The following is a 24,363-nucleotide window of genomic DNA, read 5'->3' on the forward strand; positions in this document are numbered from 1 at the left end:
CCCTGAGCACACCAGCTTCATAGTTTGATGGATACAGATTCTATTACCTCAGATCATTACCATAATTTTCCCCAGCCATCCACGCCATTTGTTATCAAAACCACATTTCAGACAATTGCAAGGCATTTCTCACGCCTTGCAAATCTGTTTTGCCACATGTAGTCATGATCCATCAATGTAATTTGAAAGAGCACAAGTGCGCTTTGCTATGAGCGACAGGCAGTTATTGAATTAGAAGAGCATGACTCATCTTCACCTGTCAACACAGCTGCTAATGGCCTTAAATCTGAGCAAAGCCATGCCAAGTTTTCTATCAACTCTCTGTATTCCTCCCTGACACCTGTAGTGATCATCCACAAATTAGCAAAAGCTACTTTATGCTTATATGCGTCACGCATGGGTACTTTGGTCAGCCAAAACTTCCAATACTGATCGTCGCATAAAAATGTGGGGTTTCTTTAGTAATGATTATTTATTCAGCATGACAATTAATGCATATCATAAGCTTCAAAAGGGAAACAAAACACAAAAGACACAAGCAATCACAGTTTAACAGAAAAATAAATGTGACATATGTGATAATATTGGCCATGATAATACTGAAATACAATAAGCTTTATCCTTATATGGAATATCCAGTAAATGTTGCAATGTGTCTTTCAAATAGAAAGAAGGTGCCTAAATCCAGAAGTGTGGCAACGTCTCCAAGATGATTCAAGAGACATACCTGCAAAGCTACAAAGTAAAGTTCACCTAAACGCAAAGGATGGTCACACCAAATGTTGATTTTAATTTAGTTAATAGAAGTTAATTGATAAAGAAAATCGATGACATTATTTTTGACAGCATCATCATTTTACAGCATTTTTACAAACGTGCCTACTGTAAATCTTTTAACAGTACTGTAGCTTTGCAGGTAGCTATCTCGAAGCATCTTGGAGACGTTGCCACAGTTCTTCTGGATTTAGTCTGTCTCAGTTTGTTCTGTTTCTTCATGTCATTCCAGACAGACTGGATGAAGATCAGATCAGATCTCTGCGTGGAGCACTGGCTGTTCTCAGACTCCCTGTGCAAACAAATCTCACTGGATTATTACAATTAATGGCAAAATTAATCTTTAGACATGTAAACTGATATTTCCTACTGACACATTACATAGATAGAAATAACTGAATAAAAAAAACATTTTTAGCTGGTGAAAATACTAGTTCTAAAAATGTTTTGCCCAAATTGCAATTCAATTTGTAAAAAAAAGAAGAAAAAAGATAATAATAATACTTTTATACACTTAAAAAAAAACAGTCTCATTATTGCCAAGAAATAACAAATACTAGGTGAAATCAAAATTAGACTTGTGAACACCGACGGTCATATACTGTTTGACTTTTTCTTTGATTTGTTTAAAAGCCAGGACAGAGGCTGCAAACGAGCTATTAGCTAAAAGCATCTCCTGATTCACATTTAATGTAACAATGTTATTCTGTATTATTTTTGTTAAATAAACAAAAATTAGAAAAAAACTTAGCATCCTGCTGTTTTTACTTCAGTATATAAAAGGCTTGTGCTTTTCATAGATCATTTGCACTCACTCAGATTGGATTGAAGAGTGAGTATATCAATCAAAAGGCCAATAGTTCAGCACACAGCACTAGACCTTTGTTTGTTGTGCAGTGGAGGGCTTTCAGATTTCTTTGATCTCTCAGATAAATCAGTTGTAGCCCCTTTCAAGCACACACGCGCTTACACTCAATGCTCAGGAGTATGTTTATGCTTTTGTGTTTCTTTATTCCCTCAGCATCACAGGCCGTTATTTGTCCTCCCTGGTGACTCTTTGGAGGCTTGGTCCTGTCAGGAAGCGTGTTGGGCAGACTGCAGCAGACAGGATAAGTGGTCGGTCAGCAGAGCAGCACTCCTGCAGGATCCATTGGGACTGACTGCTTTACCTGCATCTGCTCTCTCCACCTTAAGAGGCTACAAAAGTAGGTCACAGGAAATATTTATTGTCGTAATAAAACTCAACCTGCAACAACAGGTCTCACTTATGATGGTTACGTGATCTGAAACCAGCTCTATACCGCAATTTAATTAAGGGTGTTCTGAAACAATGTCAGGAAATAAAAAGTATGCTATGAGGCTATTTTTTCGTATTCCCCTTGCTTTCCTATCAAAATGCATGCTACGGATGCGAAAACGCAGAAAATCGAACCTGATGCGAATTTTTGCGAACGGACAAAAGTTTCGGAGGCAGTGTGCAAATGTAATTGACACAATGCGAGGTCTTATTTATTTCAGACTCAGTATGCAGTGACATTTAGGCTAACAAAGCAATGTCAGCTACAACAAAGTTCTTCCCAAACGTATCAGTGCTTTTTAACAAATTGATTGAATAAATCAGTCAATTACACTCCCCTGTTTTGTTCCTGAATTAATCAATGTTTTTGAATGAATTGAGTGAATGAATGAATCAATGACTCACTCTTGCTTCATTCCTTAATGAATCAGTGTTTCTGAATGAATCGGTTGAATGGATGATTCATTAAGTAACAACAGTCATTTGGAACCAAATTTGGAAAAAAATTCCGCATCACATTTCAATTCGTTTGAATGAGTCAGTACTTTTAAGCAACTTGCTCATGACAGTTACTATTTTAAATGAATGCTTGAGTGAATGATTCATTTAATGACACAATCGAAAACAGTCGCATGTCACCACCTATTGGCAGATTCGGATCTGTAAAAAGTACACTCTGTTGGGCTCATTTAATAATTAGTATTAATTTTCTATAAGGATTTGATAGACTTACCTGAAACTAGCATACCAAAACCCAGTGTTGGGGAGTAGTTAACTACAAGTAGCGACGCTACTAACTTAACTACATTTTTCAGTAGCTTGGCAGTAGCTCAGTTGCTTTTTAAACAGTGTAGCTTTTCCAGTAGCTAACTACTTTTTGCAGCAAGTAGCGGTGTAGCGCGAGCACAAGCTACATTGCGTTTTGTCGAGCCTGTGCGAATCAGCGCGAAGCAAGCATATTCTTCTTGTTTGATTACAAACTCATTTTTTGCCATTACCGCCACCTGTTGTTTAATCACGCATCTTGCGGCTAACAGTTCACTGACGTACAGAAGTGGGTTGACACACCCATATTATCCATGATGGAGCAAGACGTGGCGGCAGATTTGGAGGATGGAGAAACAACTAACGTTAATTACCCATGGCCTTCTTTGTCCAAGTTCATGTCTCTCAAAGAAACGACAAGTAATAATTACACTTTTTGTAACAGTCTGAGATATTTGAGTGTTGTGTGTAATAAAACAATACTCTTTGAAATCATAATTGTATTGCATTGTTTTAAACACTAAATATTTTACTTAAAACATTCCTCAGACACTTATTCAGTTATTTATAATATACGTTGTTCAAAAAAATCAAAAGTAGTTTCAATGTAGCTAGCTACTTTTTGATAATAACTTGTAGTGTAGCTAACTACTTTTCCAAAAGGGTAGCTTGACTGTAGTTTAACTACTTTAACTTACGAGTAGCTTGTAGCTTGTCAAACTACAGTTTCAGAGTAGCTTCCCCAACACTGCCAAAACCATTAAAAGTTTAACACCTATAGTGAAGACAAGCACACACACACAATAACCTGACATGTTTACCTAAACCTTCATAACATTTCCACAAAACAAGATGGTGTAAGGTAATATATGCCATATTTACCTGATTTAAGTTAGTTTGACACTCCACCAGGGAGCTTCTGTTGCAGCTTTATGCTAAGAGCGAGTTTATTTGCATACTCGTTATTAGTCCAAAGTAGAGCATCCATATAAGTACAAACCTCGTTCATGTCTCATAACTAGGCCTGTCATAGATATTTATTTGGCGAGAAATGGGGACCTACTTTATATGCTAAACATGGAGTCACAATGAGTTTGCACATTCCCTGAGCTGGAGACACTAATGGCTTGCTGTAGTCTAATGAATGATACATTGAACCATGGCACAACCTCGGAGACAGAGAGAGAGCGACACGCACAGAGAAAGAGGGAAATAATCAGGGGTAGACAAAAAAAATATCCTCAAACATTCTTTCACTTCTGTAAAGAGAGGGAGAGGACATGACCTTTGAGAAATCTGCAGCAAACAGTATTGTGAAAGAGCTTCTTTCTCCCTCTCTCTGTTTCTTTCTCTCGTGCTCGTTCTCTCATTAGTGTCTTGTAATTAGAATTTGTTTACTGATCAGTCATGCATTATGTGACATCGTAGTTGTGGAATGAAGCTGAAGATTACATGAACAGCACAGAGAGCACGATCACAGCAGCAAACAAACAAGCCTGAATCTTCTTTACGGGCTAATTATTGAGTTAGAGACCACTGTGATCCAAATAGATAGAGTGAGGTTGTTGTCATATATTTTACTACACAGTTTCTGAGAAACATGACAGAGTCGCTATGATTTTCACCAAAAGAGATAAGATCTTACTGAAAATTGTGGTAAAGCAAGTATGACGTTTGCACAAATGAGAACATGTACGTGCTATTCTGAAGCATTCCTTTTTTGCAAATCTAGTATCGTTTTTTAATTCTATTCACCAGTAAACATAATATACAACTTTAACAAAAGCAACAAAATCCTATTTCTACCCAATAAACACATTTATTTTCGTACTCAAAGCAGATAATGTTTCTCTTACCCTCCCTAAAATGTAATATTCGCCAAGCAACTGTGATCATATCGAATTGATGCTCATAATTCCACACTCTCCCTCTAATTTAGCCACTATCAGGTTCAGTGTCGTCAGGTTAATGGCTTCATTAGGCCACAAATTGCCACCCTGGGCTGTGCAGGCCTGCCAATTACCATTTTTCATCATTCGCTAGATAAGCCATTGAAAATATTGCCAAAAGATTTCTAGTAAATCGATTATCTTGGGTTCAGAGTTTTTTAAGTGATAAAGATCTTGCAACTTGCCGGTGAAATGAAAGATGCCAAATGCCATCAAGGGAAACAAGCTCAAAGCTTGAGCTCATTCAAGACATATCTGGTGTATGGTGACATATGGTGTCCAGTGCTGGGGACAAAGACACTGGGCAGAACAGTGTAAACTAATCTTGCTCATGGTAAATTAGGTGTATGGGCATGATTTAGAAAACTAAATCTTCATTATCAATCATTTTATTACATGCATCGCTTTGTGGTTTCGAGTAAGATTTCAAGCAATTCATGTCAGGGTGATTAAACCATGCTATTTTTAAATAATTCTATCAATATATTTTTCTAATTTATAGCGCAGTTGAACTGGACTCATTTATATGTGTTGATCAGAAATGTGTTAGAGGTAAGCTGATTGACTGTAATCAACTCTGTGAAGGAAATGCACAATAGAAATAAAGTGAATGTAGCTTGCCCCTGCAAAATGGTGCTAATGTGTTAGAAGTGGTTTTAGTGCAGTGTTATGAGTTTGTGATATGGGTTGTTGTTAACTTGTTAAAATTAAAAGCACCCACCTTAAAAGATCTTCATAGACTCAATGGTTTGATCCTTTCCTTAATGGAAGTCTATGACAGTGGTTCTCAACAGGGACGTGCACAGGAATTTTGAGGGGCAGTTGCTCTGACCTGAAAAAAGGGCACCCCCCCAAAAAAAAAAAACAACTCACGGGCTATATGAAGGACTGAGAATAACTGGGTCTTTATTAAAATATATATACACAAAGAAGTAAAACACTGAAATACAGCACTCAATCACCTTAACTACTACTAATAATAACACAGAAAAACATGACTTGAGTCATGAAAATCCCTACATCAATATCCCTATCAATATCCTATCAAGTCATTATGACCTCTAAAATAGCCATTGTTTTTTTAGATTACAATTATTTAGCATGCAGCTCTTTAACCCTATACTTTCTAGCATGGTCCTCTCATCTCATATTTGGTGATCATCACTTAGGCCTACCTGCCCGATGTGCCTCCTCACCTCTGATTTTTGAACTAATCAATCATGTTAACAACTTTACAGCACTTGTTGTGAATTTCACTGACACTGTAGTAGGGTCACTTTGTGAAAATCTAAATCTAAATGGTTAATTATAGATCTAGTAAGACAGAAACTCACCTGTTCCCCACTCATATTGTTCTGAAAAGGTAAAGAGGTGTTTCAGGTCTCGGGAGACTAGCATAAATTGACCAACAGCGCCATCTGCTGTTTTGGAAAATAAATTTGCTCAATTGCACATGTGAGAAAATCTGCCCGCACTCGTGTGAGAAAATAAGCCTGTCGCATTTGTGAGAAAATCAAGCCAAGTTTCCTCATAAAAAGGCAAATGAGTCTCACAGTTGTAACACACAATACATTTGTCCACACCTCTGCATTTTCTCTCAAATAGAGTTTTGTATTTGAAAATCACTTTGCGTTTGTTTGAAAGTTGAGTTTTTCTTTGCAAAGCAGATTGTGTTTATTTGCAAAACACTGGATTTGTTTGATAAATATCGGCACAAAAATCGCTCCATATGAGACGCCTCACCCGACAACCGAGACAATCTCGCGCCCGCTCATGCAGGCTCAGCTCAGGTGCCCGTCACGTGCAGCGCTGCAGCAGCCACGTAAACAGAGTTTGCCCTTCCCCTACTGACTTTCACTTTCGGTGCCCGAATAGAAGTGAATGAGGCTTTTCGATTTTTTTTTTTTATTATTATTATTATTATTATTATTATTATTATTATTAATCTAGGCCTACGTGAAAATCTGCATCCATTGTACGATGTTGTTGTTTTTTTTTCCTCGGAAGGGCAACGTGAGTCGAAAAGGGCATATGGGCAGTTGCCAGGGCAACCTGAGCAACCCCCCTGTGCACGTCCCTGGTTCTCAACCAGGGGGCCAGGAGACAGCAAACTTCAAGTGGGGCCTCAAGATGACTTTAAATGATTTCAGATAACACAAAAATTAAGCCTAAACATCTAAAAATCAAGATATGCTGGATATACAGGTGCTGGTCATAAAATTAGAATATCATGAAAAAGTTGATTTATTTCAGTAATACCATTCAAAAAGTGAAACTTGTATATTAGATTCATTCATTACACACAGACTGGTATATTTCAAATGTTTATTTCCTTTAAGTTTGACGATTATAACTGACAACTAATGAAAGTCCCAAATTCAGTATCTCGGAAAATTAGAATATTGTGAAAATGTTCAATATTGAAGACCCCTGGTGCCACACTCTAATCAGCTAATTAACTCAAAACACCTGCAAAAGCCTTTAAATGGTCTCTCAGTCTAGTTCTGTAGGCTACACAATCATGGGGAAGACTGCTGACTTGACAGTTGTCCAAAAGATGACCATTGACACCTTGCACAAGGAGGGCAAGACACAAAAGGTCATTGCTAAAGAGGCTGGCTGTTCACAGAGCTCTGTGTCCAAGCACATTAATAGAGAGGCGAAGGCATGGACAAGATGTGGTAGAAAAAGTGTACAAGCAATAAGGATAACCGCACACTGGAGAGGATTGTGAAAAAAAACCAATTCAAAAATGTGATGGAGATTCACAAAGAGTGGACTGCAGCTGGAGTCAGTGCTTCAAGAACCACCACGCACAGACGTATGCAAGAAATGGGTTTCAGCTGTCGCATTCCTTGTGTCAAGCCACTCTTGAACAAGAGACAGCGTCAGAACTGAGACTGGACTGCTGCTGAGTGGTCCAAAGTTATGTTCTCTGATGAAAGTAAATTTTGCATTTCCTTTGGAAATCAAGGTCCCAGAGTCTGGAGGAAGAGAGGAGAGGCACAGAATCCACGTTGCTTGAGGTCCAGTGTAAAGTTTCCACTGTCATTCATGGTTTGGGGTGCCATGTCATCTGCTGGTGTTGGTCCATTGTGTTTTCTGAGGTCCAAGGTCAACGCAGCCGTCTACCAGGACGTTTTAGAGCACTTCATGCTTCCTGCTGCTGACCAACTTTATGGAGATGCAGATTTCATTTTCCAACAGGACTTGGCACCTGCACACACTGCCAAAGCTACCAGTACCTGGTTTAAGGACCATGGTATCCCTGTTCTTGATTGGCCAGCAATCTCGCCTGACCTTAACCCCAAACCCCATAGAAAACCTATGGGGTATTGTGAAGAGGAAGATGCAATACGCCAGACCCAACAATTCAGAAGAGCTGAAGGCCACTATCAGAGCAACATGGGCTCTCATAACACCTGAGCAGTGCCACAGACTGATCGACTCCATGCCACGCCGCATTGCTGCAGTAATCCAGGCCAAAGGAGCCCCAACTAAATATTGAGTGCTGTACGTGCTCATACTTTTCATGTTCATACTTTTCAGTTGGCCAACATTTCTAAAAATTATTTTTTTTTGCATTGGTCTTAACTGATATTCTAATTTTCTGAGATAATGAATTTGGGACTTTCATTAGTTGTCAGTTATAATCATCAAAATTAAGGAAATAAACATTTGAAATATATCAGTCTGTGTGTAATGAATGAATCTAATATACAAGTTTCACTTTTTAAATGGTATTACTGAAATCAACTTTTTCATGATATTCTAATTTTATGACCAGCACCTGTATGAGGTAGGCCAATTCTGTGTGATTTATAGAACTGATAAAGTTATGTAAATTAATAAAATCCTAAAACACAAATGAGAATTTTTATAAGGATTAAAGATTAATATGTTTTTTTTTAGCTCCAAAATATCTTTAGGTAGAGGTAGAATTTTTTTTTTTTTTTTTTTTTTTTGTCCTCATCCTTAATCCTGTAAATCATAAAAACTTGAATGTTGTTGACTTGGAGTCAAAAAGGTTGAGGACCACTGGTTTATGGCATTTTATCACTCCTTCTATTATTTAATCTGTCCACAATATTTAGAGGTATCATTCATGTCCATAGCACAAAACAGTGTGGGATAAGTAACACGTCAAAGTTTAATACTTGGGAATAAGCACTTAGCAGGACACATTTTTCCAATGTGAACAGGTTTAGTTACAGAACTTGAAATTAATAATGTATGAATTGCATACATTAGTGTGGTCACTGAGTCCTCAGAACAGCAGAATACAGCACACAAACATACATAATGCAAAACGTACATGATTCTTATGCCACTCCATTAGTAATGTGAAAACAGAACAGTCAGATACACTTAGTCATGACAATTTAATCAAAAGTGTACCATTCATGTGGGACATATTTTTGCATATATGCAAAATGTTTTGAAGCCATACAATAGCTTTGTGTGAAAAACAAGCCAATTAAATGAAATAAAATTTTAGTAAGAGTTTGTAAGAGCATCTGAGCATGATTATAACCCCATGAGGCTGTGCAAGTGGAATAATGAGTTGATTAGTTTTTTTAGATGACCCATTGAATTCCGGACAATGGATCCAGAAACGCTAACTTGCAAAAATGCATCATCCCTGCAGATTGTAATCACCTTATGTGCCAATCAGTTGTTTTGAATTACATAAGGGTGTAGATAAATGAAGACAATTTAATTTTTGGGAACAAACCTTTTAATAGAATCTTTGGTAATGTGTTGATAATGGCACCTGAGAGAACTTTCTGAAATGAGTATGAATTGGCTCAAAACTGACTCAGGGTGAAGACATAAAATCTAGCAGAGGCAAGGATTCCTTACTTGAAAATGGACCGTTATTGCCAGTGCAGTGCATCTAACTCAAACAATTTGAACAGCACACTAGGGAGATTTTCATGGTATCAGAAAGCATTCTCACTGAACTGGCAAATTATTCACGATGAGTAATATTTAGCTGCCCTTCTAAATAACTATACAAAGCACATTATAAAACATTGTGAAATTTCAGACAGAATGATGCTGATGTCTGTCACTACCAAGACCAGTGGATAATTCTGGGAAAGCATGCCGAGTTTATTCTAGACTGCAGGCACAAATAATCCAGGAGGGAAACTCTAATGACCAAAGCAAACTCTTATAGCTCCAGCTTCCAATGCATTTACTCCAAAATGACTTTAGCAACATTTCCTGAACGAGCTCTTTTATCATTAGAGCCTCAAACTATGGAATATAATATTATTGACTTCATCACCATACGTCTTCATAAGTGGATTTTATTGCCTTTCTGTTCTCTTATTTTAAAGCTGCACTGGAGTGCCAAAACAGCATGCATTGTGGGTAATGACTGGCATCAATATTACTGTAATGTGATTGGGTGATATGTGGCAATCATTAAGGGGGGGGGGGGGGCGGTTAAAAAGGGGTCTTCTTGTGTTGCCTACTTGTGTGTGAAGAGATGCCACAGCAACAAACTTCTATGCATGCATCTCTCTCTCTTTATACTTACACATCAATATTATACATCAGTTCTCAAGTTTATATACTGTTATTGTCAGTCTGTGCATAAGTGGTGTGGATTGTTTTTTCTGTAGATTACATTGTTATGCCAGTAGGTGGAGATATGTGACTGGTTTTATGAGTGAGTCAGTGATTATTTCAAAAATCAGGAACAAAAGTGACCACTTCATGAGTAAAGGCCCTGGTATACTTCTTTTCCAGTGTTTCACTCTGTCTAGTGCGCAGCTGTCTGTACATCCTTAAAAGAATACTCAACTTCAGATGCGCGCAGATGCATGAGTTGTGTCTCAACATTCATGCGGACCATCTGCATGGACACAAAATCAAGCTGCATGAGAACGGTGTGCGCAGATGTCCACAGACACTTCTGATGATGAAAATTACACCACAATGGAACTACTTAACTTTAGAACTCTTTTGAGACTGGCTCATTCTGCATAAAATCATTTTTTGGTCAGCCAACCAAAATTACTCCAAGAGAGCAACGACGACTCATCCAGGAGGTCATAAAAGAACCCAGAACAGTTGTTGTGTTTAATTTAAGTTTGAATAAATCTGTTTTTATGAAAGCCACCGTTGATTTAAATGTTTGTTTAAAAAAAAAAAAAACCAATTGGAGTAGAAATATAATTATGTAATTGTAACATTATTTTTAAGAGTTTGTATACAAATCTGTTAATTTTAACCTTCAATATTATAGTAGCCTAATGGAGTACCAACTGACTCATGTAGGCCTAGCTATATTTTTACAGCATTAGTTTAGAGATTTTATTTTACTTGAGAAAATGTGGCATGTACTGTACCTAATATATATATATATATTTCAAAAAGTGAAACTTTCATATAGATTCCCCTGCCAGCGCAGGGCCTCTGAGATTTTGCTCATTGGCAAAACGTTGGCCCCTTATTGCTGGCCCTGGATGGGCAGCCCTCACTTACGCTACGTTCCAGGCAACCCGTAACCCGTGTTTTTCCGACCTTCTTCCCGTGAAAGTACACTGGAACGGCAGTCAAACCCGTGACTTCCCACCTGTGAACTCTTACTAGATAGATGTACTCTCAGTTCCGCGCTCTGACGTCACATAGCCCACGATACAACATTGGCAGCCCCTACGGATGCGATGTTTATGCAAGTGGTACACGGTGAGAAATAGAGTTTAGGACAATATAACATTGCAATCAAATTAATAATAATAATATAATAATAATAATAATAATAAATAATACACATAAGCACCTTTGGCGATAGAAATGATTGTAAATGAGCATAAGCCCCATACGGTTCACCATGCTGGTTTGTTTTACATCTAGCTACCTCAATTCCTTGCGCTCAGGCAGTTTGGCGTGACTTGTCTGGAATGCTACAAAGTCGTGAGTCGTGACTTACAGGCTCAAAAACCTGCCTGGAACGCAGCATTAGCCCACACTATTAATCTACAACAGGGGTGGGGAACGTTGATCCTGGAGGGCCACTCTTGCAGAGTTTAGCTCTAACCCTGAAAAAACCTGTAAAAAAAATACCTAACTGCATCCTGAAGACCTTGATTAGCAGGTTCAGATGTGTTTGATTAGGCTTGGAGCTAAACTCTGCAGGGACACCGGCCCTCCAGGATCAACGTTCCCCACCCCTGATCTACAACATGGTGCCCAACCCTGGTCCTGATCAAACACACCTGAACAAACAAATTAGGATCTGAAGAAGCACTTGATAATTACAGACAGGTTTGTTTAATCAAGATTGGAACTGAACTCTGTAGGAAGGTAGATCTCCAGGAACAGGATGCACCCCTGATCTATAACAATACATCTTTTTCACTTGAAATACTTTTCAGCTACTATAACTTAAGTCTTTGGGAAAAACGGTTATTATACATCTGAAATGGATGCAGTCACCACCCAACTAATGTCTATATTGTCAAAAATGTACATTAGTCAAAGGGATTTCAAATCAATGATTAAATACTTATTAAATACAAAATATACAACATTCAATTCAGGTTAATACAGCTACATATTGTTACGTCCATAGGGACATAAGTTATTCTATTTTGTATGCAGTCCAGGGAGAGAGGCTGAGGTGTTCCATCTTCCAGTCCTAGCGCTGTTGTTTACCTAAGTGTTCGTTGATTGCTTTACCTGTAGTGTTAAGGTAAAGTTGTTAAAAGTGTCAATAGCGGAGTATTTCAGCTATTTTTGTAACCGCTTGAGTGGAAAACTTTTGTAGGGAGGTGGATGCCATTTATTTTAGAAATTAGCTTTTTTTTTCTCCTGTGTTTGAGTTAGAGAAGAAGTCAGGGAAGTATTTTATTTCATTTTCTTTTGATAGGCAAGTTATTTCTTAAAACCCTAGTCAGAGGAACTATTGTTTATTGTTTTGGCCTTTTCCCCTCCTGAAGCCTTAAAGTATTTTCCATTCTGTTAAATAAAATACCTTTGGTTTATTTGCTTAAAACTGGTGTTGCGGAGCATTCTTGTGTACCTGCCCTGGGACTTGGAGACAGTAGTTCTCTCAGCCTCTCCCCACTATTTTGCTACACCCCTTTTACCCCTAGACTTTTCAAAGGGGGTCGTAACAATATAGCCAAAAATGTAAATACACAAGTACGAAAAAAAAAGAAAGCAATGTAAGATTGTAGAGTTTCGTCATGTGAAAGTTGATGCTGTTTTATTGTTTTATTGAAAGTTGAACACTGGTTTATTGCCTTTAGCGCTTTGGTTGTTATTGCTTACGCGGGTATCGGGTCGAGATCGGACCTCAGCAATTAATGTTATTTCCTATACCCCTTAAAATAGCTAGGGATTGTAACAGTGTGAAAGTCTTATCAATGCCCAAACACTGTCCATAGCTGAAGTTGGCTGATAGCTGTCATGTCATGTGATAGTGTATTGTTTCATCACTGTTGCTTTAAATCTGAGTGACAAGAAGCACGAGGGGTGTATCTAAGAAAAGGGACGTGCTGTGGGGAATAGGGGGACTGTGGAGTGTGTTGCTGGTTGTTAATAAACGTGTGTTCATCTAAAGAAATTGTCTGCCTATGGTCATTTTACATGGTGTCAGAAGTGATGGTGAAGTTTAATCCACCATCAAGTTTTTCCTTTGATAAGCCGACAGAGTGGACAGATTGGAAACAAAGATTTCAGCGCTTCGCACGGCTACAAAGCTAGACAAATGGCTCGTTTCTGAGCGGTACAGTTCAGCACAGTACGGTACGGTACGCAATTATGTCCGTTTCCATTGTCAGAAGTTGTGAATGTTACCAAAATAGCGAACCGTATCACTTTTTTGGTACCCTTTCGTTGGGATACCTAGCACAGCAAAGGGTACCAAAAGGGTGGAGCTAAACTCACTGCAGATGTTGATTGGTTTACCAGAATCGTCACTTGTGCGTGATACAAGGGGATAAAGCTTTCCTTCACTCGTTCCGCTCTGCTGTGTTCTGCTTATTACATCAGAGTGGGCAAACACACACAAAAAAAATATAACAGTGTACTTTTATATTTTCACACAGACAATAACCGTCTCTCAATATGTGTTCTTGTCTGTTCTTGTGGACTTGTGAAACGTCATTGCCCAAAATCCCGCTTAATTTTCTAAATATTACTGTTATTCTGTCATGAAATGTAGTTTTAAGAGTGTTTCAGGCGAGAATGTAGATGCTTAAAACTCAAATCTGCGGTTTATTTATAAAGAAATAGCACCTATTTGAAAATTTGCTATGCCGATTTCGAAGCTCCAGGTGGTCACCGGGTGCTCCGTGTTCATGTATCCGCCTCGAGCAGCCTTACACTTGGCTAGTTCTTCCGACATTTGCCGCTGGCTCTGATGTATCTGTGGTGATTAAATGAGAATCAATTCATTTTGTGTATATTTAACGGGCATTCGTGGTCTCATGAATCTATTATTTGTTCCTGGTCATATCGTTTTGACTGAACACGAAGTTTAACTTTATATTTATTTTGAACTTTACCGTATAACTTGCAGCGCTGACTGTAGCAAACATTTGACTGTGAATTGTTTGCTTTTGTCTTTATTTCCTCTTATATAAGCCTCTTATACTTCGTACTTATACTTTTATAATGGCTATTATTGTTCACATTTATAAATCGATCGTGTTCGCAAGAGAGGAACAGAGAAATTACTTTGAAATCGTCCTGGGAAAGTTTAACGAGTACTTTTTCCCAGGGAGAAACGTCATTCACGAATGTGCATGCTTTCACCAGCGAGTGCAACAACCCGGCGAAAGAGCAGAAGCGTTCATCTGAGCACTGTGAGTTCGGCGCCATGAGAGACGAATCAATTCGTGACCGCATCGTGGTCGGTATTTTGGATAAATATCTCTCTCGGAGACTGCAGTTGATAACTGATCTCACACTAGCACAAACAATCCAGACTGTTCAGCCACACAAGTCAGTATGTAAGGCAAGACTGTGAGCGTGGTCAGTGCAGTTGTCAGCATAGGTAAGCAACCTGTAAGGGGACAGCACAAGCCTAAAAACAAAATCCGAGTGGACAGTCATGGAAAATGTGAATACTGTGGAAATGCTGTGCATACAAGTGATGAGCGCTGCCCTGCAAAGAAAGGTAAATGCCACAAAATCAGACACTGGGCCAGGGTATGCCACAATAACAGGTCAGTGAGAGAAGTCACAGAATGTTTTGACCAACCATCATACTTTCTTGGTTCATGTACATGTAAATGAACTAGAAGAGCAGTGGATGTTGCAGCTCCTGATTGGGGCGAATTGTAAAATTCTAAATAGATACGGACTAGATAAGAGACTTTCAAAATAGATAAGAGACTTTCAGCAAACTAGTCCCAGCAAAGGCACTAGAGCCAGTCAATGTTACACTGGATAGCCCTGGGGGAAAGCTAGCCTGCCTGGGTCATTTCCAAGCCACTGCAGTGTACAACGGACAGTCATACCCAATTTCTGCCTTGTGGATACAAGGTCAACAACCTGCTGAGTCGGACTCTATCGGCTGACATGAACCTTGTAAGGAGAGAGGAGTAGGCGAACAGAATGACCTCCGAACACTATGCGGCGTTTGGTGAGCACGGCACACTCAAAACCGTCCATGTCAAAATTCAGTTAAAAGACTCAGCCCTGCCATGTGCAGTACACACTGCAAGGGGTGTTCCAATACCAATGCTGCAAAAGGTGAAACAGGAGTTGCAGAGGATGGAGGAAAATGGTGTCATAGAGCGGGTGACACAACCAACGGAATGGTGTGCACCGATGGTTCCCGATCTGTAACGAATCAGGAAGCTATATGCCCAGTAACTAGTTATGCTGGACGAGGGGGGGGGGGGGTGGGGGGGGGGGGGGGGCGTAAATCTAACAGTTTGTTCAGTTCATTAGAACAGTAAGAGTTACCTTGCTCAAATTCAAGATTTTAAGAGATGTTTATAAGCTGAAAACATGCTGTTTATTTTGCGTTATAAAGTTTACTGTCAAGGGTTTCCAGAAAAAATAAAAAGGGGTGGAGAAGAGAATGGCAGACTATTTTAGAATGTCATGTGATAGTGTAATGTTTCATCACTGTTGCTTTAAATCTGAGTGACAAGAAGCACGAGGGGCGTGTCTAAGAAAAGGGACGTGCTGCGGGGAATAGGAGGACTGTGGAGTGTGAAAAAAAAAAACATCAGCAATGTACACTTTTAAATAGAACAATAAATAAAAAAAATCCTTTAAACTTGTCTTGAAATTACACATTTCCCAACCAGGATACACTTACTGAATACACGTATCTCCCTATAGTAAGATAGGCCGTTTCTCAATACCAAGTTTGCAGAGTCTGGACTTCCGTCCTTTCGAGTTTGGACTTGCCAAGTTCGACTCAGAAGAACGAACTCTCGAGGACGGGAGGACGAACTGAATTCTGGGTTATGGCCCGTATCAAGTCCGCACAAGTCACCTCTCGATGCATCCTCGGTAAAAGGGGCGGATCAAGAACACATCCGGGGATTTGAACTGTACTTGGCTAGATGTGAACTTTGAATTGGAACAGTACTTGGGCAGCGACTGATGACGTTTCACAAGTCCACAAGAACACAAGTACAGACAAGTACGCATATTGAGAAACGGCCATAATCTCTGTTGCTAACTCTCTTCTTCTTCTTCTGGATCAATGGCCGTTCACTCCATAGGAGTATTACCGCCACCTACTGTATATCTTTGCTATACATATACAAAAATTTAAAAAATTAATTCCCCACCCACCCCAGAGGATCAGAGCCCAAGATTCAGCTGGCGCTGCATGTTCAGCTCCTCCAGTTTCTTGCTAACTCTCTCTACCACATGGCTTTACTAAAGGAAACCTAAAACACCCTAGCATCTCTAGTGGTAAGGAAGAAAACTGCCCACAAAATTCTTATTAACAGACTCATGTCTGGCCATCACTAGGTGTGTTCGACTTGAAGCGGCCTCGCCTGGGCAAGCCCACACTGGGCCTGTTTAGGTTTGGTGTGGGCTGGCCCTAGCCCACTGTGCCCGCAAAAAGCTAGCATGGGCCATTTTAATCAAAACAGATACAGTTTAATTGTTCACATGGTTTCCCTGTGCTATATACAAAACTTGGTTCTTGCGAGATTACACGCTTCTCCCTCGAGCTTACTCTCGCGAGACTACAGTCATCTTTCCGGATCTTACGTTGCGCCTTTCGCTATGCCTACCTCATATGCTCGACCGCCTTGTCGTGAATGCGCCTGCTTTAGAGACCGGAAGCTGCACATTTCAGTTTATAAGAATCAACGTTTTTCTTAAACTAACGCATCGTTGCGCTTCAGAAGTCCTTTATTAACACCCCGGAGCCGTGTGGAGTAGTTTTGTGATGGATGCATCATTTTTTTTTCGGATTCAGAAACGGGAGCACCATTCACTGCAATTATACAGATTGGAACAGACAGGACAATGTGGAATATAACTCCAAATGTGTTTGTCTGAAAGAGAAATGTCAGAAACGCCTAGGATGCCCTGAGGGTGAGTAAATAAAATATTTAAATGCAAAGTTGACTGGAAGGAAGAAAATGGGTATGAAATGGTGTACAAACAACAGGGATGACCACAAGCCTGAGAATACTGTCAAGCAAAGCCAATTCAAACACTTGGGAGAGCTTCACAAGGAGTGGACTGAAGCCGAAGTCTGTGCATCAAGGGTCACCACGCTCGGACATCTTCAGGAAAAGACCAAGCCACTTTTGAAGCAGAAACAACGTCAGAAGCATCTTACCTGGGCTAAGGAGAAAAAGAACTGGACTGTTGCTCAGTGGTCCAAAATCTTCTTTTCAGATTAAAGTAAATTTTTCATTTCATTTGGAAATCAAGGTCTGGAGTCTGGAGGAAGACTGGAGAGGCACAGAATCCAAGCTGTTTGAAGTCCAGTGTGAAGTTTCCGAAGTCAGTGATGATTTGGGGTGCAGTGACGTCTGCTGGTGTTGGAGATTTTGGAGCACTTTATGCTTCCATCTGTTGACAAGTTTTAGGGAGATGCTGATTTCCTTTTACAGCAGGACTTTAGCACCTGCCCACAGTGTCAAAACCACTTCCAAGTGCTTTGCTGACCATGATTTTACTGTGCTTGATTGGCCAGCCAACATGCCTGACCTGAACCCCATATAATATGGAATCTATGGGATATTTTCAAGAGAAAGATGAGAAACAGTCGATCCAAAAATACAGACGAGCTGAAGGCTCAATAGTGCCTCAGCAATGCCACAAGCTGATTGCTTCCATATCACACCTCACAGATGCTGGAGTTTGTGCTAAAGGAGGCCCGACCAAGTATTGAGTACAGAAATGGACATACTTTAAAGAACTTGAACTTTTCTGTTTTGCAAATCCTTTTTTTGATTGATCTTAGGAAATATTCGAATATTTTGAGCTACTAAGTTTATGACTTTCATGAGCTGTAAGCTCCAATCATCAAAATTAAACCAAAAAACGTTCCAAATGTTTTACTTTACATGTAACGAATCTAGAATATATGAAAGTTTCACTTTTTGAAATGTTACAGAAAAAGAACTTTCACGATATTCACATTTTTTGAGATTGACAAGATTCTAATTTTTTGACCTGTATATATCAAAATAATCAATACTGAATCAAATCGAATCGCAAACTTGTGAATCAGAATCAAATCGTGAAATTTGTCAAAACCCAGCCCTATTTATTATGTATAATTAATCCATTGAAAATTATTTTGTCTAAATAAAAAAAAAAAAAAAAAAAAATACTTAATAATAATAAAACACTACCAATGTTAAGTTCAGCAAGTATTTAAGCCAACTCTCCCCACTTTACGACCCCTCACCTTCAGATTCTTGTATCCATGGCAACACACTAGTTGCCAAGAAGGAAACTGGATACAGATCATTAGGACCCGCGTTTCTGAGCGTCCCATCTCCATAAAAATGCGGTAAACAACTTTTAAGGGCTCAGCGGATTCCTTCATGCTGCGGTCCTCTATTTCCTAATGAGCCGCCTGTCAATACAACTGCTATCTTACGCACAATTACGCTATCAGTCCTGACACAAACAGCAGGCAAAGCATGGGGAGAACTGGAAGATGAGAAAAAGGGAGTGAGTTTTGTCACATGGGGGACAGAATGTGACACATTCAAACCAGAATTTTTGGAAACCACCTTAGAGTGACTTTCTGTTTCTCTTGCAGTTGTTAAGAAATCAAAAGGTAGGACTCTGTGACTCACTCCAGCATCTCTTCGTCTCTCTCTCTTCACTTCCCCTGCGGAGGAGCCTGAGGCAGGAGAACAGGTGCGCTCCCATTCACCGTAATGCAAATGTGAACTTTACAGCGGCATTGTGGCTTCTCAACTACTCTATGTAAAATATCACCCCATTGGCGTCTCGTTGCCTCTAATGAGCTGCTTATCATCCTTGAGAAAAATAATGAGGTTTCTTTAAATACCGCCACCTGTCCATCTCCAGCAGCTAAACAGGGCAGAACCTCATGCTGTGGGCTGGTGCAACAAACGACCACTTTAAATTGTAAATCGCTCCTTGGAAGCACAAAACAAATGAACTAAATAACAATGGAGAGGTAATTGTATGTAAATGGACCACATGCATTTTCATTGGATTGTAACGTTAAGAGGGAAGTGTGCAGAGAGTTAACCAACAGTATTTATGCTGAATGCTGAAGTGTTACCAGGTTACTATTATAGCAGTTTATTTAAAATGTAATCTGATTTGTTAAAACAATCCTAATCTGTTATACACCTGTAGTCAGAAACATTGTTAATTCAATTAATGTACATTAGTTTGGAGAAATTTAGCATTACATCACTTGCTCACCAACAGATTCTCTGCGGTGAATGGGTGCCGTCAGAATGAGAGAAGGAACAGCTGATTAAAACACCCCAATAATCTGCAAGTATTCCATTGGTGATGAAGTGATGTAATGCTAAATTTAAACAAATTTGTTCCAATGAAGAAACAAACTCTTCTACATCTCGGATGGCCTGAGGGTGAGTACATTTTCATTTTGGGTGAACTATTCCTTTAATAAAGAGATTTTTTGATCACATTTTGACTCAGGCTATGTGATTATTAGTGATTAATTTGACTAATTAATAAGTACATCATGTAATTAATTTAATTAAAATCTCTCATTTATTGACAGACCTAATTACATTATTTTAAATTTATTCCTATTCTGTGCACTACAAAGATGTAAGATCTGGAGGTGTTTATACCTAATTAACTTCGTGACTGGGATGATTTTAACAAACGGTGAAAGGCAAATGGAGGGAACTTCCCAATTTTTTTTATTTATTTTTTTGCTGAAGGCAATAATCAGCATGTGTTCACTTCCAATGATGCTGGATCAGATGCGCAAATATCTCATTAACTTTCCTCTGTGTTTATGAGAATGTTGTTTTTGTATAGAGAGAAACAATTTTGGACTATGATTACTGATTTTCTAACTGGCAGGCTCTCTTTGAATGCTGCTTCAAATCAGTCAATTCAAATTAAAGACATTAACTCAGTTTTAGAGTAATAACTATGATATGCCAAATAAATCTGGAAAGAAAACCATCACTAAATCTGTTTCTTTTATGGCTGACTTTTTAAAAAGATGAGATCATTTTGATTATTGAGATCACAAATGAAGAATAATGTGAAAAGACAACAATCAACCATAGTGGTTTATTGCCTTAAAAACTACAACCAGACATTTTGGCATTTGAGAGTATGATTCATTTAAAGAAAGAAAAATCTGCAAATATAAACACACCTATTAATTTATTTATATATATTTAGAATTTTATTTCAGCTCATGTACTATATAACATTGCTAACAAGCTCTAGCCTTGAAAGGCCTAGCCAGAGCATTTTGTCAAAGATGGTGATAGATTGTACCACAGTCAGAGATGCTTTTGAAGGTCTTGTCATGAGTGTTGACAAATGGACCCCATCCATAACCTGCTGCGGACTGACTGTACATGGGAAGCAAAATCCTGAATGTGAACATAATGTAAAGTGATACAGAGATGGAGGAAACACCCCTCCTAACACAGACGGAAACATAAAACACCAAGCCATGGGGTGGAGGCTGCCATCCTGCCCTCTCGTTGATCAGATGATGACATGAGACAGACGGAGATGAAAATAGGGTGTAAAGAAGGGGAAGCAGAGAAGAGAGTTCCCAGTAAACTGCCTTTTGTAAAGATCTGAAAAAAATACTTTTTGAGAACAGCGCAGAATATTGCCAGGCTATTAATCTTTTATGGATGTGATCAATCCTCCAAGCTAGAGTCAACTAAGAATAAATGAACCCCAAACTGAAAAAATTGGCTGTACTGTATATGACAAGCATAAATGAGATCAGAAATTCTTATTGTCACTTTGGTTTTTGTATGTGGGTCAAGTTTTGACTACATTATGGAGATCTACATTTGGGGAGCAGCCAACAATTTACATTAGGAAAATTGCTTAATAAAAAACACAAAATAATGTTTTCCGAGCTAACTAAAATATATTCTAAAAAACGTTTGTGCTAAACAATTTTAGTGGCAATGTAGGGAGCCAGGGAGGTGCCGGCAGTGCACAGACTCAGGGATTGCGCTCTGTTGTGCGGGATTCAGGGAGTTTGCTCTCTGTAGTGGACTCAGGGATTTCGCTTTCTGGAGCAGACTTGGTGATTGTGCTCTCTGGAATGGACTCGGGATTGTGCTCTCTGGAGCGGACTCGGGGATTTTGCTCTCTGGAGCGGACTCGGGATTGTGGATTTTTTTTCTCGGTTTTGCAATGCAGATCTCTGTCATATGCTGATGGCCACATTGTCTTGTTTACAGTGGGAGTTAGGGATTTTATTTCTGTTGGAGTATTTTTTCTGTGATCAACAACAAAATGTTACAGAAGACTTTAGCTTGTAACTACCGCCATCAATAATGACTGAAAATCAGAGATCAAATGCTCAAAAAATGTTGAGGCACATTGCTTAGAGCTACAAAGCTTATGCATGTTAGTTTTCCAGTCCTCTCCTTAGATCAAAACACACTCACTGTGTTCAGATCAGGGCAAGGGAACAACCAAGCAGGCTGAAACCTATACCATATTTAGGCTCTGGAGAAGTGTGTGCAGCAAGATGGGAAATGACAGAGTTTTTCCTGGAGTTGGACTTCAAATACAGCACTTGTCAGAATGAGGTTCTGATTGCATCAAAATCCCTGTACAAAGTCACCTGCTCTACTACATTTATCACTGAGACATCATACTGGCAGTTGTGCTTAGTTGTATCACAGTGACTTTGTGCATTTCACACTTTCACAGTTTTGTTACTAATTGTATACATTCTTTTTTTAAATAACTTGCATACATATTTAATTCCTTCTGCAGGCCTGCTGCCTATTATGCAAGTCAAGACCAAAAAGTCATAATTTAATTGAAATATTTCCCAACCTGTTATTTGCTGTTTTAACATTTTACTGATTTTACATGGTTTCTTATGACAAAAGAAAAGATAAAATATAATCATAACACCACATAACGGTGCATGTATTAGTAACACTATAAACAGCGTTACCTTGGGATAGGTAGCTAAACACATGGAAATGTGTATGCTGATGTATACGGCAATACGTTACTGTGAGTATTTAAGACATACTGCTGCTGCACAAATAGCATAGAAAATAACCTGTAGCAGATCTGCACAGGTGGAGCTGGGGAAGGTGGAGATTTTCTGGACTCTGAAAATACGCTGCAAAATGCTAAAGTGGATGCTAACCAGCCATTTAAATGTAATGTTTAATGTAATGTTTAAAGTTCTTCCGTTTTGTGACGTACTTCCGAGAGAAACAGAATATTGAATGAGGAAAATAGAGGCATGGCTTGCTTTTTCTACTGCGAATTGATTGGATGTAGTAAAGAAGGCGTTTCATTCAGAAATGAACACTGACAGTTGGAGGGGCGTGGTTAAGGATGTCATGCTCAAGCAGTCAAACTAATGTCATCAGAGAAGGCCCATCATTTTTGAGGGGAGGAGCATTTTCAGATTTGGATTAAAGTTTACGAAGGCAAACTAATTTTTATTGTGGACTGACTTGCATAGATAAATTGTTCAACACAAAAATAGCAAAGTGCACTGACAAAATAAATAGTCAATTTTGATTTCACGCGGACTTTAATGTTAATAATGTTAGTAATTTAATGTTAATAACGTGTTAAAACAAATGAATTTTAACGGCACTAATTTTATTAACACGCGATTAATGCAGCGCACATTGTCTGTTTGACCCGTGGCCTAGCCCGTAGTTGGATAAATGGATGGACATGCTGACAGTTGCCAACTTAGCGACTTTTCAGACCCCTTTAGCAACTTTTTTTTTTTTCAAAAATCGCCAAACGACCAATCTTTAGGGTTTGCCCAAACCTAATTTGCCTCTGAGAATCACTGCAGTACGAGTGCTAGGTCTCTCTTTCCAAGCGTGCACACACCGCTCTCTCTCTCCACGTCTGCTCTGTTCAGCGAGCGGCTGAGAGGAACTGCGCATTCAGTTAAAACAATTTTACATGCAAGTATAGTTGAAATCACAGCAAAGGCATTGTCTTTATATTATGTGTAGCTTTTTTGATTTTATCAGACGACGGCTCGATTATAAATCAGGATTTTTGTGCAGATTAACATCTTGGAAGGAAGAGCTGGTTAGGGTCGCGTTTCACTCACTAATTCATATTCATCATGTTGTCTGACAACAGAAACCGTAAAATATATAAAATGAAAACGAGAATGAGAATTTAGCTGCATCAAAAACAGTATGTGGACACAGAGAGGCAAACAAATGTAATAATAAATAATAAATGTGCATGTACAAATGTACAGTGTAAATGTGCATGTTCATTAGAAGTGAGCTGCCCTGTCCTGTAAATAATATAAGGTTTGTATAAGTAAATTGCTCAGTGCAAAGAAAGAGAAGTAATAGGAACCTGGTATTTCTATGTTCTTTTTTCATGTGTCTAATAGTCATGTCTATATTCAACATATATAGGTCATAGATGTTTTTCAAAGAACTTGTTCATGTACAAGTACTTTGAAAATCATCTATGACCTATGAAACATGTCTACTATTCATGCTCTGTTAACTATGGTTTCACTAATAATAAACAAATATTGAATAAAACATCCATATTTGTCCATGCCCATGTTGATTAGAGTATTAAAAACCTGAAAAGCATTAATTTAAGGTACATTTAGAACAGATACAAATGTGTGATTAAGTTGCAATTCAATCATGCGATTAATCGCGATTAAATATTTTAATCGATTGACAGCCCTAGTAATTAACGTGCATTTTTTGATGCAAGTAAAGGCTAATGGTTTGAAAATCCTACATTTTGGCATTTCTGTTCTGTTTATTAATTATTTGCATGTAATTGTGGCCAAGTTTGTAATAATTCTCAATGATCAACTCCCAATCACAATTTCATTATTTGTGCCCATTGTTTGCAAAGGAAATACTTAGAAGTGTAGCTCAGAGTCAGAAAACAGCGATTTCTGGC

The sequence above is a fragment of the Barbus barbus genome (assembly GCF_936440315.1).
Source record: "Barbus barbus genome assembly, chromosome: 11".
Taxonomy (NCBI): domain Eukaryota; kingdom Metazoa; phylum Chordata; class Actinopteri; order Cypriniformes; family Cyprinidae; genus Barbus; species Barbus barbus.